Source organism: Bufo bufo, chromosome 1 (assembly GCF_905171765.1).
Source record: "Bufo bufo chromosome 1, aBufBuf1.1, whole genome shotgun sequence".
In the NCBI taxonomy this organism is placed as follows: Eukaryota; Metazoa; Chordata; class Amphibia; order Anura; family Bufonidae; genus Bufo; species Bufo bufo.
Window position 1 is genome coordinate 731,319,437 of NC_053389.1, and position 17,174 is coordinate 731,336,610.

Below are 17,174 nucleotides of genomic sequence, written 5' to 3' on the forward strand. Positions count from 1 at the left end.
TTTTCATGAATCTATCTCTTTATGTGTTAATGGAGGTCTCTGGTTCAATTATTTTTTTTTTTCAGATTTCATATACTGTATATTTATTGGTCCTAAAAATTAGCTTTATTTATTTCATGGACTTATATAGCGCTACTATATTCTGCAGCACTTTGCAGACATTAGCATCAAGCTGTCCTAAATGGGGCTCACAATCTAAGTTCCCTATCACCATGTATTTGGAATGTGAAGGGAAACTGGAGTACCCGGAGAAACCCCATGCAAACATGGGGAGAACATACAAACTCCATTCAGATGTTGTTCTTGGTCAGATTCAAACCTAGGACTGCAAGGCACCAGTGCCAACTACTGAACCACCGTGATGCCCACTTTACTAGAGGGGTCTGTGCAGAGCCCTCATTTATTATCAAGAATAGAAAATGGCTTCTTCACACATCTTAGACTATAAAGAACCCATCATGCACATGTATTACATAGACACCTAACTGGTTTTGTAGTGCTTTATTCCCCCTGTGGTGGCGCTGAAGGGGACCAAAAGAGCTGATCGCTGGGGATCCATCAGAAGTACATCAAATAAAGAATCAAATGATATGGTTTAAAATACACAACTCTAATAAAAGTATCAAAAGTGTTCAATAGCTCAGAAGCATAGTAGAGAGGGTGCAGAGGTGGCAGTCGCTACCATCCCTAGGAAGCTAAGGGGGCCCAAAAAACTGTCACATAAAAAGACACATGTGTTATAAAATGTATATGGTAGGTGGGGGGCTCTGTTACAGATTTTGCACCAGGTTTTTTAAGTTACCCAATTTTACAACCAGTGATTTTGGCCTTTGGTTGTGAAATTAGAGATTGAATGGCCACCTTATATTTTTAGAGACAAGACTCAACCAGGTAGAGAATGGCTGCATTTACCATATAGCAAATATATTGTATAAATAAAGGATGATACACAAACCAAGCATAGCTTTCAATTCCTTAGGATACACACATATCTCTCATGTTATCCTAAAGCCCATGCCGTATTAATAGATGTCGTATTAAGATAGATAGGCAATCTCTTGCCCTACACAGAGAAGGATTTTATATTTATTTTAACCCGGCAGATTAGAAATATACATCACTGAGTCCAGATGCATATCCTTTTATATGGCTAACAGAAATGTCAAGGAACCCTAATTATCCGATTACACCCAAGTATAAATCTGGGTCATCAGAGAAGCGTAATGGAAAGATAAGAAGACAAATGTCCACGTGTGACTGGCAGGCAATCAGCCATGCATTATCTATCTATTGATTTGTTATTGTGCTCTGTCGCTGAACATAACGGAAATGCACCTTTATGATGGGACAGGACGTAAATCTGCTACATGGGTTTCAAATTGTCCCTATAGTCATAGGCTGATAAAGACCTGGGTCCTTTATTCAGTGAAAAGTTCATGTCCATTAGAAGTGACAGAAAGTGTAAAAGACTTTTCTGAATGACCCTCTATAATACATATAGAAGTAAATGTCACCTACAGGGCAATTATTTATCACAAAGAATTTCTGATTCATTTCACACCAAAACTGGAAGCAGCTGTTTAATACTTGAATCGGTTACCAAAACAGGTACAGTACAACAGATATCCAGCATGTTCATGCCAGGGACGTTGTAATAGTTACAGGGGTTCTCTGGGATAGTTATATTAAAAATTGTATTCAGAAACTCACTCATTCTTCCCAACACTGATGTTTTCTAGGTCGCAGTCAGTCTCTGTATTTCCTGCTCCCTGTCAACACAGACGTATCTACCCACAGCCTCGGTCTGCCACATCCAGTGACTAGCTGATTGGTCACATTTAGTGTTGATCGAGTACCAAAGTGCTCGGGTGCTCGAGTAGAGCACTTTGGGATGCTCGGGTACTCTACAGAGCACCCAAGCACAATGGAAGTTAATGGGAGAACCCGAGCATTAAACCAGGTGCAGCGTCCCACTTCTGCTTAAAAGTACTTTTTGATCCTAACAATTGCATTGTACAGTAATGTATAATCTTGCATTTATGTATCTGCAAAATCCCACCACTAGATGGGGTAAAGTTCAGGTCCTATATATACCTGGGTCAGGCCTAGTTAGTTAGTTGAGGCATAATAGAGTGGGGACAGAGACAGGTCAGTGTGGAGATCAGTGAGTATATTGACACTGAGAGAGTGAAAAGGTGCAGATCCAGCACTTCAGCTCTAAAAAGAAGTTCTAGTCCAGAAAGGGACAAGAGAAAAGAACAGATTCAAATTCATCCAAAGGATAAAAGCCATAAACCAGGCTTAAAGGACCTTTTGGATATTTTAGGTGAAGGATACCACAGCCTCCGGCAACCTCACCAGAGGTTCCACTGACATTGAAGTAACCCACTGCTCCAAAACCAAGAAACCTAAACAGCCTTAAAACTGTGGATTTGCAGAATTAACTCTGTACCATCTAATGACTGCATATTTGTACTGCTGCAACTAAAAGACATCCAAAGTAAAAGTTGTGAGTTGCATCTTACCACTGTCTACCTCATTATTACTACTTATGGTTGTACCACCATTAACGGTACTGGCGTCATGACAAAAAACATCAAGGGACTCAGCCACAACAAGCACCCTAAGCACCCTTAACATCAAGGTCACCTCAACCACCATCTTGGCTGATGCTTCCTACCTCAGAGCGTGCCCCGGAGGATTTCGTGCTGTCCACCTCAACACTGTGCTGCCAGCCCAGGGAGGCTAACCGTGTTGCCCCTGCGACTGGCCGGCTGCACAGGCACCCCCTGCTCTGAAGAGGGGAGGGTGCCTGGTTCATAGGAAAAGGTCAGAAATTGATGGAAACACATAGAAACATAGAAACATAGAATGTGTCAGCAGATAAGAACCATTTGGCCCATCTAGTCTGCCCAATATACTGAATACTATGAATAGCCCTTGGTCCTATCTTATATGAAGGATGGCCTTATGCCTATCCCATGCATGCTTAAACTCCTTCACTGTATTTGCAGCACCAATTAAATGGTTCAGGAACAGCATGGGGAGGATGTCTGGATGCATCTTGGACTCCCAGGTCACTGCTGGGAACGATGTTGTCCGAGTAGTACGCCACTGACTGACAATAATACGCGCCAAACCAAAGATAAAATCGATTTTAGAGCAAAATTATGAAACATTCTTTCCTGTATATTTACTTGTATATAAAGTACAAGTGATGCCAAAAATTACAAGCAAGAGGCACTCCGATACAACCTGTATATCACAAAAAGGAGGACCTCATTCACATAGTGGTACAATTGTTCAGGTAGTGGGACTCCTACACTGATAAAGCCTATGCACTAAGGCAAAGGGCTGCCAAAAATTACAAGGAATCGGCACTCCAATATACCCTTTATTACACATAAAGGAAGCCATCATACACACACTTGAAAAATTATGATTGATGGCCTGCTGGTTACCCTCAAAAACATTAGGAGCAAGGGCCTGCTGGTGACCCTCTAAAACATTAGGAGCTAGGGCCTGCTGCTGATCTGAACATCTAAAAAATTAGGGGTGAGGTTCTGCTGCTGAGCTGACCCTCTAAAACATTAGGGGCGAGGGCCTGCTGCTGATCTGACCATCTAAAAAATTAGGGTTGAGGGTCTGCTGCTGATCTAAACATCTAAAACATTAGGGGTGAGGGTCTGATGCTGATCTGACCTTCTAAAACATTAGGGGTGAGGGTCTGCTGCTGAGCTAACCATCTAAAACATTAGGGACGAGGGCCTGCTGCTGATCTGACCATCTAAAAAATTAGGGGTGAGGGTCTGCTGCTGATCTGACCCATTAAAACATTTGGGGCGAGGGCCTGCTGCTGATCTGACCATTTAAAATATTATGGGCAAGGGTCTGCTAGTGACTCTCTAAAACATTAGGGGTGAGGGTCTGCTGCTGAGCTGACCCTCTAAAACATTAGGGGCGAGGGCCTGCTGCTGATCTGACCATCTAAAAAATTAGGGTTGAGGGTCTGCTGCTGATCTAAACATCTAAAACATTAGGGGTGAGGGTCTGATGCTGATCTGACCTTCTAAAACATTAGGGGTGAGGGTCTGCTGCTGAGCTAACCATCTAAAACATTAGGGACGAGGGCCTGCTGCTGATCTGACCATCTAAAAAATTAGGGGTGAGGGTCTGCTGCTGATCTGACCCATTAAAACATTTGGGGCGAGGGCCTGCTGCTGATCTGACCATTTAAAATATTATGGGCAAGGGTCTGCTAGTGACTCTCTAAAACATTAGGGGTGAGGGTCTGCTGCTGAGCTGACACTCAAAAACATTAGGAGCGAGGCTCTGCTGATTAGCTGACCCTCTAAAACATTAGGAGTGAGGGCAGCCTAATAAGCATGTTGATATGATGGAGGAGGATGAGAAAAGAAAGATTGAACCATATACCCCTTTTTGTTGTGAAAGGGGTGGATGGGAAAACTGTGTATTCCAATACACCATAAAAGCCACATTTAAAGTGTCTTTATGTTCAGCCGCTTTTCTCTGGTGGAGTAGAGAAGTCAGGGGCAATCCAGGCCTTGTTCATTTTGATAAATGTCAGCTTTTCAGTGGACAGACGGATGCGTTTATCAGTTATTATGCCCCAACAGCACTAAATACACGCTCTGACAAAACGCTGGCAGCAAGCAGGCCAGCACATCCAAGGCATAGAGCGCCAGTTCGTGCCACGTGTCCAGCTTGGACACTCAATAGTTGTAAGGCACAGAGGGATCACTGAGGATGCAGACACGGTCTGCTATGTACTCTGTCACCACTTTTCCCTCCTTCTGACACTAGGCCGTGCATCAGAGTGAGGGTGCTGGCGGGGTGTCATGAAACTGTCCCAGGCCTTAGAGAGTGTTGCCCTGCCTCTGTTGGAATTGCTGTGTGTTCCCCTCATCTCACCTCCTCGGTTGCCCAAGGAACTAGGTACTCTGCCGCTAGCATTGTCAGCTGGATATTTTTGGAGCAATTTTTTTTACAAGGACCTTCTGGGATTGCACCATTTTGCTCGTCCTCTCCACCACAGGAATGAGAGATGAGAAGTTCTCTTTGTAGAGGGGGTCGAGAAGGGTGAACAACCAGTAATCGGTGTTGGCCAAAATGTGTATAACGCAAGGGTTACGGGAAAGGCAGCATAATATATAGTCAGCCATGTGTGCCAGAGTCCCAAAAGACAAGACTTTGCTGTCCTCGTCAGGCGGATGACTCTCAATCTTCTCATCCTCTTCCTCCTCTTCAGCCCATGCACGCTGTACAGATGGAATAAACCTGCTATGGATACTACCCTCTGTAGCGGAGGCGACCGTCTCCAGCTCCTACACCTCCTCATAATCTAATTCACGCTGAGAAGATGAACTGAGGGTGGTCTGGCTATCACCCTGTGTACTCTCTTCCCCCATTTCCACCTCTTCCACATGCAAAGCGTCCGCCTTAATTGTGAGCAGCGAGCGTTTGAGCAGACACAGAAGTGGGATGGTTACACTGATAATAGCGTTATCGCCGCTCACCATCTGTGTTGATTCCTCAAAGTTGCGTAAAACCTCACAGAGGTCAGACATCCATGCCTACTCATCGCTTGTGAAGAGTGGAAGCTGACTGGAAAGGCGACTGGAAAGGCGGATTCAGCTACTGCCCTCTGCTGCTCACAAAGCCTGGCCAACATGTGGAATGTGGAGTTTCAGCGCGTGCCGCCCTGCAAACTGGGACATGAAGCTAGGTATCGTGGATGAGTGTGTTTCTTGTGCTCTGGCAGCAGGCATAGTTTCACCGCGCACAGGGCCACGGCCTCTGCGTGCACCATCAGCAGCACGGCCACTTCCCCATCCCTTACTGCTCGCCTTCAGCATATTAAATGGTATATATGCTTGCAAGTATGTCACACGTACAGATTTTTAAGTGTACACTGCGTGCAGAATTATTAGGCAAATGAGTATTTTGACCACATCATCCTCTTTATGCATGTTGTCTTACTCCAAGCTGTATAGGCTCGAAAGCCTACTACCAATTAAGCATATTAGGTGATGTGCATCTCTGTAATGAGAAGGGGTGTGGTCTAATGACATCAACACCCTATATTAGGTGTGCATAATTATTAGGCAACTTCCTTTCCTTTGGCAAAATGGGTCAAAAGAAGGACTTGACAGGCTCAGAAAAGTCAAAAATAGTGAGATATCTTGCAGAGGGATGCAGCACTCTGAAAATTGCAAAGCTTCTGAAGCGTGATCATCGAACAATCAAGCGTTTCATTCAAAATAGTCAACAGGGTCGCAAGAAGCGTGTGGAAAAACCAAGGCGCAAAATAACTGCCCATGAACTGAGAAAAGTCAAGCGTGCAGCTGCCAAGATGCCACTTGCCACCAGTTTGGCCATATTTCAGAGCTGCAACATCACTGGAGTGCCCAAAAGCACAAGGTGTGCAATACCCAGAGACATGGCCAAGGTAAGAAAGGCTGAAAGACGACCACCACTGAACAAGACACACAAGCTGAAACGTCAAGACTGGGCCAAGAAATATCTCAAGACTGATTTTTCTAAGGTTTTATGGACTGATGAAATGAGAGTGAGTCTTGATGGGACAGATGGATGGGCCCGTGGCTGGATTGGTAAAGGGCAGAGAGCTCCAGTCCGACTCAGACGCCAGCAAGGTGGAGGTGGAGTACTGGTTTGGGCTGGTATCATCAAAGATGAGCTTGTGGGGCCTTTTCGGGTTGAGGATGGAGTCAAGCTCAACTCCCAGTCCTACTGCCAGTTTCTGGAAGACACCTTCTTCAAGCAGTGGTACAGGAAGAAGTCTGCATCCTTCAAGAAAAACATGATTTTCATGCAGGACAATGCTCCATCACACGCGTCCAAGTACTCCACAGCGTGGCTGGCAAGAAAGGGTATAAAAGAAGAAAATCTAATGACATGGCCTCCTTGTTCACCTGATCTGAACCCCATTGAGAACCTGTGGTCCATCATCAAATGTGAGATTTACAAGGAGGGAAAACAGTACACCTCTCTGAACAGTGTCTGGGAGGCTGTGGTTGCTGCTGCATGCAATGTTGATGGTGAACAGATCAAAACACTGACAGAATCCATGGATGGCAGGCTTTTGAGTGTCCTTGCAAAGAAAGGTGGCTATATTGGTCACTGATTTGTTTTTGTTTTGTTCTTGAATGTCAGAAATGTATATTTGTGAATGTTGAGATGTTATATTGGTTTCACTGGTAAAAATAAATAATTGAAATGGGTATATATTTGTTTTTTGTTAAGTTGCCTAATAATTATGCACAGTAATAGTCACCTGCACACACAGATATTCCCCTAAAATAGCTAAAACTAAAAACAAACTAAAAACTACTTCCAAAAATATTCAGCTTTGATATTAATGAGTTTTTTGGGTTCATTGAGAACATGGTTGTTGTTCAATAATAAAATTAATCCTCAAAAATACAACTTGCCTAATAATTCTGCACTCCCTGTATGTGCAAGTAAATAAAAGTGAATGTCACAGATATTTAGGATGCGCAAATGTTATACAAGAGATGTAGCGCAGGTAATGTTGCTGTCACCAGCGGCGAAAAAAATTTAACTGAATGCCACTGATATTTATGATGCGCAAACATTATACAGGAGATATAGCGCAGGTAATGTCACTGCTGTCACCAGCAGCCAAACAATTGCACGCAAATTAGCGCACTTTGCGCAAAAATATTTTGCAACCAGATAAAACACTAGGACTGTTGGGTCTCTAACACCTTTCAACACTCAAAACTACCTAAAAAAAACACAATTCCTCTCCCTACACTATCTGTCCCTTCTGCTGCAGCTCGCCTTGACTAAGGGTACATTCACACGTCTGTAGTGTATTGCGGATCCGCAATACACCCGGCCGGCACCCCCCATAGAACTGCCTATTCTTGTCCGCAATTGCGAACAAGAATAGGACATGTTCAATTTTTTGCGGAGCCGCGGACTGGAAGTTCGGGGCCGAAGCCAGGAAGTTCGGGGCCGCGGCACGGAAATGCGCATGCGGACAGCACACTGTATGCTGTCCGCAACTTTTCTGTCCCCATAGAGAATAAATGGGTCCGAACCCGTTCCGCAATTTTGCGGAATGGATGCGGACCCATTTGCGGACGTGTGAATAGAGCCTTAGTCTGAGCCGAACCACGTGTCATCGAGTACTATATAGCACCCGATGTCGTGTTCCGGCCAGCCAATCACTGTAATGCCAGTAACCAACATGGCTATGGCATTACAGTGAGCGTTACTACTTCCCCGCAAGTTTATTGGCTGCTTAGCAGCCAACAAACGTGCGGGGAGGAGACTCGAGCATTGCAGTCTTCGGCCGAACACCGCAATATGCCGAGCATCTCGATGCTCGAGTGAAAAAAGGTGTTTGGCCGAGCATGCTTGCTCAACACTAGTCACATTTCAAAAGGGATCAGGAAGTACAGAGACTGGCGGGAGGTCTCAGGAAAAGTCAGAACAGGAGTGGCAGAGGATGTGAGAAGTGTGCATTACTTATTTTATTGTCTTGCACCAATTTGAGGTTTTTTTTATTTAATTGACACACTCTCACTCAATATTTTCAGCAATTTGGATTAATCGACAGTTCAAACAATCCTTAAAGAAGAACTCCCGCAAAATATTTTATTCGGACTTCCTGTCCTGTGTCAGTTGGAGATCAGCGAGTTGGTCACATGACACAGCTAAAAATTAGAAGGGAGAGTATAGATCACAAATACAGTCACAGATGAGACGATTACATTCACTGCAGATTCCATTATGTACCTTTCTAACAGGTCAGAGAATAAACATTTTTGTGAAAGTGCTACTTTAAAGTATAAATGCTTCAGTTTATTTTTAATATACAGTAGTTTAGCATTTTAGCATTTAACACATTTTAACATTTTTGTAATATACTTTATTAGGGAAAGATGTGCCTTAATGCTTGAATTGTGTAAAGAGTCTTGTTAGCAAAGCAGTAACTAAGCATTGTTAAAGGGGTAGGCTCATCTCACACATTAGTGGCAAATTGCTAGGATATCACACCAATATCAGACAGGTGGGGGTATATTACAAAATTGTTTAACATCCCTGTCCCTACAATATCTTACAAATAAACAAAAAAAAAAAAATTCTACTATATAGACTAGCTCAGGGATCAGCAACCTTTGGCACTCCAGCTGTTATGAAACTACAACTCCCAGCATGCAATCTTACTTGGCTGTTCCAGTAACACCTATAGCAGTAAAAGGAGGGCTTTGGGAGTTGTACTTTCAGAACAGCTGGAGTGACATAGGTTACTGATTCCTGGGCTACCTGAAATGCCACAATTTTCTTCCCCGTTCCACACCATCGCAGTTGTCAGGTACCAAAATGGCAATAGAGGCCTGCACAGAACTTTCACTATCCTACAGGCAATTTGTGGAGCTCAACAAGTGGCAGTGTACATAGAGTAAAGCAAGGAGGAACTCTGCTTCTATCTAATGTCTACTGCTGGATAGTACATTTTAACGAATCATTGAATATGTGTTTCTAAAGAATGGCTACTTATAAATTAAAATAGTAAATTAAATTGTTTATAATCTTTATGATAAGGACAGTTGGACAGATACATTAATGTCACATTTTTTCAAAGCTGTTCATCTTGTTCTAATTTGGGATATCTTGAGCCAAAAGAAAAGATAATAAAGGACAAATCATAACAAAGGAAAGGTAAGGAAGGACAAGTCATGAAAAGAGGGAAGTTAAAGATGGACAAGTCATGTAAAGATAAAAGGTAAAGAAGGCCATGTCATGAAAAGGGGAACAGTAAGAAAGGTCAAGTTATAAAAAAGAAAGGTAAGGAATGGCAAGCCATGAAAGAAGAAAGGTAAAGTGAGACAAGTCATGAACAAGGAAAGCTAAGAAAGGAAAAGTAATACAATTAGAAAGGTAAGGAAATTAGAAAGGTAAGGAAGGATAAGTCATGGAAGAGGAAAGGTAAGGAAGGACAAGGCATGAAAGACAAAAGTTAAGAAGAACACATCTGTATTTAATTCATGTTTCTAATGGATGCCAGTGCCACCCTTGTCAAAGATTATTTTTAATCACAGTTTCAACCATTGAACATCTTTATTTTCCAATTTATGTATAGTAGAGCATTATATACAATCTATAGACTAAATTTCCCAGTGGGTCATTGCTTATTGCAGTGCTTAACCATAGCAGAATGTGAATAGCTGTCCTAACCTAATCTTTATAATTTGCACATTATTTTACCTGGCACATCCAGATATAAAAGTGATGAGGGACCTCTCTGGAACATTGGATTTATGGTGTTAGAAATTTACCACTGTGAAAGGTCAGGCTATGTTTTAGAAGTTATGCATCACCTAGAGCAACTAAAATGTAAATGCTTACATGATGTGCTCCAAAGCCATTGGAAATAACTCCTATTGTGTAAGATTAATGTGTGAAAGGTTAAGTCAGATGACTCTGGGGTAAAAAAATATCAGAATTGTAACAGTGTTATCCTCCAGCACCATCCCATAGGCTTGCATAAATAAGGAACTGTAGTAGTAATATGGAATAATGGTACAGTCAGGTCCATAAATATTGGGACATCAACACAATTTCAACATTTTTGGCTCTATACACCACCACAATGGATTTGAAATGAAACGAACAAGATGTGCTTTAACTGCAGACTGTCAGCTTTAATTTGAGGGTATTTACATCCAAATCAGGTGAAAGGTGTAGGAATTACAACAGGTTGCATATGTGCCTCCCTCTTGTTAAGGAACCAAAAGTAATGGGACAATTGGCTTCTCAGCTGTTCCATGGCCAGGTATGTGTTATTCCCTCATTATCCCAATTACAATGAGCAGATAAAAGGTCCAGAGTTCATTTGAAGTGTTCCATTTGCATTTGGAATCTGTTGCTGTCAACTCTCAAGATGAGATCCAAAGAGCTGTCACTATCAGTGAAGCAAGCCATCATTAGGCTGAAAAAACACAACAAACCCATCAGAGAGATAGCAAAAACATTAGGCGTGGCCACAACAACTGTTTGGAACAGTCTTAAAAAGAAGGAACGCACCGGTGAGCTCAGCAACACCAAAAGACCCGGAAGTCCACGGAAAACAACTGTGGTGGATGACCGAAGAATTCTTTCCCTGGTAAAGAAAACACCCTTCACAACAGTTGGCCAGATCAAGAACACTCTCCAGGAGGTAGGTGTATGTGTGTCAAAGTCAATCAAGAGAAGACTTCACCAGAGTGAATACAGAGGGTTCACCAGAAGATGTAAACCATTGGTGAGCCTCAAAAACAGGAAGGCCAGATTAGAGTTTGCCAAACGACATCTAAAAAAGCCTTCACAGTTCTGGAACAACATCCTATGGACAGATGAGACCAAGATCAACTTGTACCAGATTGATGAGAAGAGAAGAGTATGGAGAAGGAAAGGAACTGCTCATGATCCTAAGCATACCACCTCATCAGTGAAGCATGGTGGTGGTAGTGTCATGGCGTGGGCATGTATGGCTGCCAATGGAACTGGTTCTCTTGTATTTATTGATGATGTGACTGCTGACAAAAGCAGCAGGATGAATTCTGAAGTGTTTTGGGCAATATTATCTGCTCATATTCAGCCAAATGCTTCAGAACTCATTGGACGGCGCTTCACAGTGCAAATGGACAATGACCCAAAGCATACTGCAAAAGCAACCAAAGAGTTTTTTAAGGGAAAGAAGTGGAATGTTATGCAATGGCCAAGTCAATCACCTGACCTGAATCCAACTGAGCATGCATTTCACTTGCTGAAGACAAAACTGAAGGGAAAATGCCCCAAGAACAAGCAGGAACTGAAGACAGTTGCAGTAGAGGCCTGGCAGAGCATCACCAGGGATGAAACCCAGTGTCTGGTGATGTCTATGCGTTCCAGACTTCAGGCTGTAATTGACTGCAAAGGATTTGCAACCAAGTATTAAAAAGTGAAAGTTTGATTTATGATTATTATTCTGTCCCATTACTTTAGGTACCTTAAAAAGTGGGAGGCACATATGAAAACTGTTGTAATTCCTACACCGTTCACCTGATTTGGATGTAAATACCCTCAAATTAAAGCTGACAGTCTACAGTTAAAGCACATCTTGTTCGTTTCATTTCAGATCCATTGTGGTGGTGTATAGAGCCAAAAATGTTAGAATTGTGTTGATGTCCCCATATTTATGGACCTGAGTGTATGTCAACAAATATGCATGTGCATGCATGAAAAAGTACATATTATACACACATACAAGTGGGTAAGGGGAATATTTTTTTTTTACTAGGGTTCAAAATGTGCCTAGGGAAACTGTTCAGTTCAGTAGTACGCATAAAAAGGACCTTAGTGGTAAATTGAAATTGAGAGTGAATGCAAATACTTTTTTTTTTGATTGGCCAAAATAGACCCAAAAACCATTTTCACCTAGAAATATCAAAAGGTCTAGAATTGAGAATCAAATACAGGAAACATCGAAAAGGACATAGTTGAGTTTTCTGTATGTTTTGATGGAATGGAAGAAGTAACTAGTGAAGAAATTATAATAAATCCAAGAAATCGCACTCTTCTCCATTGTGACACGTACAAAAAACATAATAGATGGTATATTGCCAACTGGAGAACTGGGCTCCCATCCTTCGAATTGGCCGTATCTCAGTCACAGAGATAGTTTAAAAAAAAAAATCTGTGCCTCAGTTTTCTACTGGTCTTCATCAAATCATTGTGATCACACATGTAGCTTATATCAGTGCCTCATCAGCTTTTCAGGGAATTTTACTTGCAGAATAGAAAAAAACATACTGGAAAAAATTGTACAAAAAACAACTCACCATTGGGTGCTCCGACACCTGACTGAGAAAACACATTTTCAAAAAGCAAATATATCCTACCGAAATAAACCATTTGTGTTCATAAGGGTTACATAATTACAGGTAGGCTAAATACAAACATGTCTATCAGATTTATCTGTTTCTATGTTTCTGCTTTTAGCTTGATGAGGTCTTTTAGTGATACTCCACAATCAAGCTGAGTAATTTATAATCATTGATTATGTAGGATGTCCATTGTGGTACTTGTGGTCCGCTGCAGGCATCCTCCATTGTATTCATTTTTGCTGGGGATTGCCGTTAGCAGCAGGCCATAAGTGCAGGATCTGCCCCCCCCGGTATAGATGCACCACTGCATATGGGGTTGAGCATTTCCTGCTTTTTAATACCACGCCAATCTGTAGTTTGTATATAGATTTTTTTGGAGGTGTATAAACTCCTAGTCTGAATGTGCCTTTATTTCCATCTACAGGCAGCATTCTGGTGCACATGTGAGGCCCGGGCTATATCAGCCAGTCTTGGTTGGGGCTCAGAGCTCTCTGCCTCCACCCATTGTATGCATGGTCACATGCTAGAGGTGGTTACTGGGAGATTGCATTGAGTCAGACCTTGCGCTCCTGTAATTGCACATACGGCACAGGTAGGTTTTAGCGTTAGGTCCCGAGCTACTTGAGAAACCTTGGCGCGGTGCTCGGGCTCAGACATGTCCTCCAAGTAGGATATGTGGCTAATCTCTTAATTTTGCACCAGTAAGACCGCAGTGTGCACCTGTCTTTGTTTTTGTTATAATAAAAATGACAAATGAAAATGGGCACAGTGTAGGACCTTGTGGTTCTCTATGGCTCATCGTAGGCCATTTTAAATGTGTATAATTTACAGCCAATCTTAACCAATATTTTACCCATGAAAAATGTATTCTTAGTTCTTACATCTACAGATTGTGTACTCAGCTCTTGTGAGGTAGAGTACCAAATACAATAAACTTAACTAGTATCTGCACTTTCAACACACTTTGCATAAATCAATACTGCATGCAAATATAAGAAACTTTGTAATATCTGAGAAAAATGCTTCTTTCTCCACTTATTGTCTTCCCTCCTTTCTAAACTGCTTCACTTATTTCCCTAACTCTGGACTCTCCGATGAATCCATAGTGGTCTCTCAAGATGGAGTTTCCTCTCACTTAAGGATCAAATTACATGCTCTCTGTAGAGGTCTATGGAGACAGGAGGGGATCCAGGAGAAGAGAAGGAGAGACACACTCACAGTCATGCTGTTCATAGAAGTCTATAGAGAGGGGATCGGGGAGGAAAAAGATGAACAGAAAAAGAGAGAAGAGAAACACCCATAGAGGCTAAAGAAGCTAAATGTGAATTTTTATCTTACTCAAAGTCTTTTATTCACATCAATACTGTTTGCATGTCTTATATGACACTAATTTTGCGGGAGAGATAGATTTATGAAGCAAAATATACTGTATATTGTTTTCTCCTAATGTAGTCTTGGAGCTTTATAATCTCCGCCCATTTTCTATACTGATGATTAGAAATAGAGCCAAAAAAGAGAAGCAAGTTGTATAATGATCAGATATAGTGCTGCCACTCGTGTATACACACAGCACCGCTTATTCTGAAAGTGTGGGTTTGCATTAAACTATTCAATATGCAAAGACATAGAGGGGTTAAAATACTTGGTCATTATTGAAATAGTTGGCATGTACTATTTCTCTAGTTCAGTTCTGTCACTGGTATCTCTGAGTGAAGATTGCTGGAGCCTCATACACTAAATTGACCTGCCTCTCTATCAGGACATGAGCCTTTATCTGCCTTTGCTCATTTTCCAAGATTGCATTAACGTCCCCATGCATAGGTCACACTCCTCCCATCAAATACCCGGGTGACAGGAAGAAAATTGCACTGCCAGCTGCGCAACTATAAAAGATGAAAAATCAATTCCCCTCGCAATTTGTGGCAGAGAAGAAACTTCATCGACAGGTGGTGGGTAGCTAGTTTATATTATTATACAAAAGAGGAAAAAAGTTATCACGTTCATACAGCATGTCGGTAAATGTCTCACTTCTGCTTATCAAGCCTCCAAAATTTTATTGTGTCTTTCGTTCATGTGAGAATAAGGCCCATTTACAGATATTCTGTGAGTTTTCTGCCGGGATATAGCTGTTCACATAGTCAAATGGTAAAGATTTATGAGACGCCAGCCTAAGTTTGAAAGCGGTTGGTGTGGATGCAGTGTCAGCAGAAGAGTGCCTCAGCAGCAGAAGGCTTGGTGAGTCTGAAAACTCATATTATACCGAAGCAATATTCACATCCTTTCCGATGGGAAAGTTAAGAGTCTGACAGGCGTGATGCTTTATGGATGACAACGCTTCAGATAATAGACTGAAACACTCACGCATGAGGGACAACTGAGAAAACAACCAAGAGGCAGAGAAGATGAGCTAGAATTCCGTCACAAGCTCAGAATAAAAGCAATGGGTCTAGACTAGTACATTATTTAATAATTAAACCAAGCTTATTTTTCTGTTAAAGACCTACAGTATACACAGCAAGAATACACTTATAACCTAGGGACATTGCAAGCAATTATGTACAGTATCTTTCAATTAGAGATGAGTGAATTGATCCTAAAAATCTACACACATTTTTCAAAAATTTGTTGTAAATAATCTGAATTCTGTGTGATTTGAACGGGATAGTGAAAGGAAGGAGTAAGGAGAGGAAAGTGACTTTTCCAGGCAATTAGAGCACTTTTGATTTGAGTCAAATTTATTTAAACCTAAATCCAATTGGACCGCCAATCTGGCCAAATCAGGCACAAATTGAATTTTAAGAAAGTTGCTTATCTCTACTTTTAATGTATGCTTTTCAAGACAATTTCACATCAAATTAAAAAGAAAACCTCCAAACTTATAAATCTCATTGAGTCCTATGATGAATGGCATACAGTAGCATCCATTACCCATAGGCTCCCATGTTTAAAAGAAAGTCATACCACATGATATACCTTTTTACTTTATACCACTGCATGGAATACTGTAGCATAGGCTACTAAGCTATTGAGTCACAAAATGTACCAGCCTGAGAGAGGCCAAACAAAAAAAAAAACTCTTTTGGCCTTTGTCGACATACTGGAACTCTATGGACACGCTTAGCATGTCCGTCGAAAGCATTTCTTGCCGTAATGTTTCCAGAAATCACAAATATGATGTGAACATGGCCTAACTTGGTTTAAGAAATTAAACCTTTAGGTCCAATATTTATTTGTTGAGGGCATAAAATTGCTGCTTCTTTTATGTTTAGGCCACACGGTAAACACTTTTGTATGTTTTTTATATGGAAAGAAGAATGGCTTAAAAGAGTTGTGGGATAATTATTTTCCATGTGCTCAATTAGAACATATTAAACTGCAGGACTTTTAAACACAAGCCACTCTATTACTGATAGTGGACATACAGTACAATGCAAATATCAGATCTCTCTCTGGAGGTCTCATGGAATCATATATAAAATGGTCAATGATTGTACCCTGTGCTAAGGATTAGCAATTTGAGATCGACTTTCTGCTTGACAAACCTATTAAAAACACAGGTACTGGATAGGCCTACTGTAGCTCTGGGCCACAAATGGAACTGGCTTGGGGATAAAGCACGGAACAGAGTCTAAGGAATTGTGAGATGTTTGGCCTTAGCCCTCAATAGGGTGAATTCTCAGGTTGCTACCCCAAGAGTAGTCTATGTTAGCAACACATATTGTATACTCAACAATTTTGGTTCTATGAAGAACTGGACTGGTACACCAGAGTTCTAAAGGTTCTGCCAGCAGCCCTAGATTCTAACACAACAATGGGTCCTAAAGTTCTAGAAGAAGGCAATGCAATTTAAAGGTGACGTTGGAGCCAATCACAGGTCAGTAGGTCTAGTTCTTAGATGTTTATTAGATCTTGATGATGATATTAAATTAAAATTGGAAATGCATAGATAGAAAATAAGCCCTAGGGTCATTTTCTCTAGTGGACAAATCTAATTCAAAGCTGCACAGATGTAGCAAAGACGAATTTGTCATGTTACTGTTTCTTTTCTATGCTATAATAATATTTTGATATGGGTACAGTATATCTGTATGCCTTATATGATACATAAAGGTGGTATAACATGGCTCATCTCCTCAGTCTTCCCCCTTTATGAGAAAATATTGTAAACTGGAGTGAAAATATTGTAAACTGGAGGTATATTTCAGAGCCCGTCTTATTAATATTTTAAAAAAAATAACCTCTGGCATTGCCAGC

General features: G+C 41.4%; 1 protein-coding gene across 1 annotated transcript in view; it reads right to left on the reverse strand.

The window, feature by feature from the left end:
• The window catches only part of UNC5D (unc-5 netrin receptor D), a 709,113-nt gene that overhangs the window by 460,793 nt on the left and 231,146 nt on the right, over positions 1-17,174 (reverse strand).